Source organism: Grammomys surdaster, unplaced genomic scaffold (genome assembly GCF_004785775.1).
Source record: "Grammomys surdaster isolate TR1022 unplaced genomic scaffold, NIH_TR_1.0 126187, whole genome shotgun sequence".
NCBI classification, from domain to species: domain Eukaryota; kingdom Metazoa; phylum Chordata; class Mammalia; order Rodentia; family Muridae; genus Grammomys; species Grammomys surdaster.
The window spans coordinates 7,024,239-7,024,571 of NW_021620993.1; positions in this window are offsets into that span (position 1 = coordinate 7,024,239).

Sequence of the window (333 nt, forward strand, 5' to 3'; positions counted from 1 at the left end):
TACAGTACATTTATTCCATGTTTTCTAAAGAATTGAAAAAAGTACTGTTACATAAAACTAGTTTGGTTTTTTGTTTGTTTTTGTTAAAACAGGGTCTGGGTAGCCCAGGCTGGCCTGGAATTCAGGACACTCCAAAATGCTGGGATTCCAATTCCATAGCAGTATGTTGTGTGTGTTGCTTTTTTTTTTTTTTTTTTTTTTGAGACAGGGTTTCTCTGTATAGCCCTGGCTGTCTCGGAACTCACTCTGTAGACCAGGCTGGCCTCAGAAATCCGTCTGCCTCTGCCTCCCAAGTGCTGGGATTAAAGGCGTGTGCCACCACTGCCTGGCATG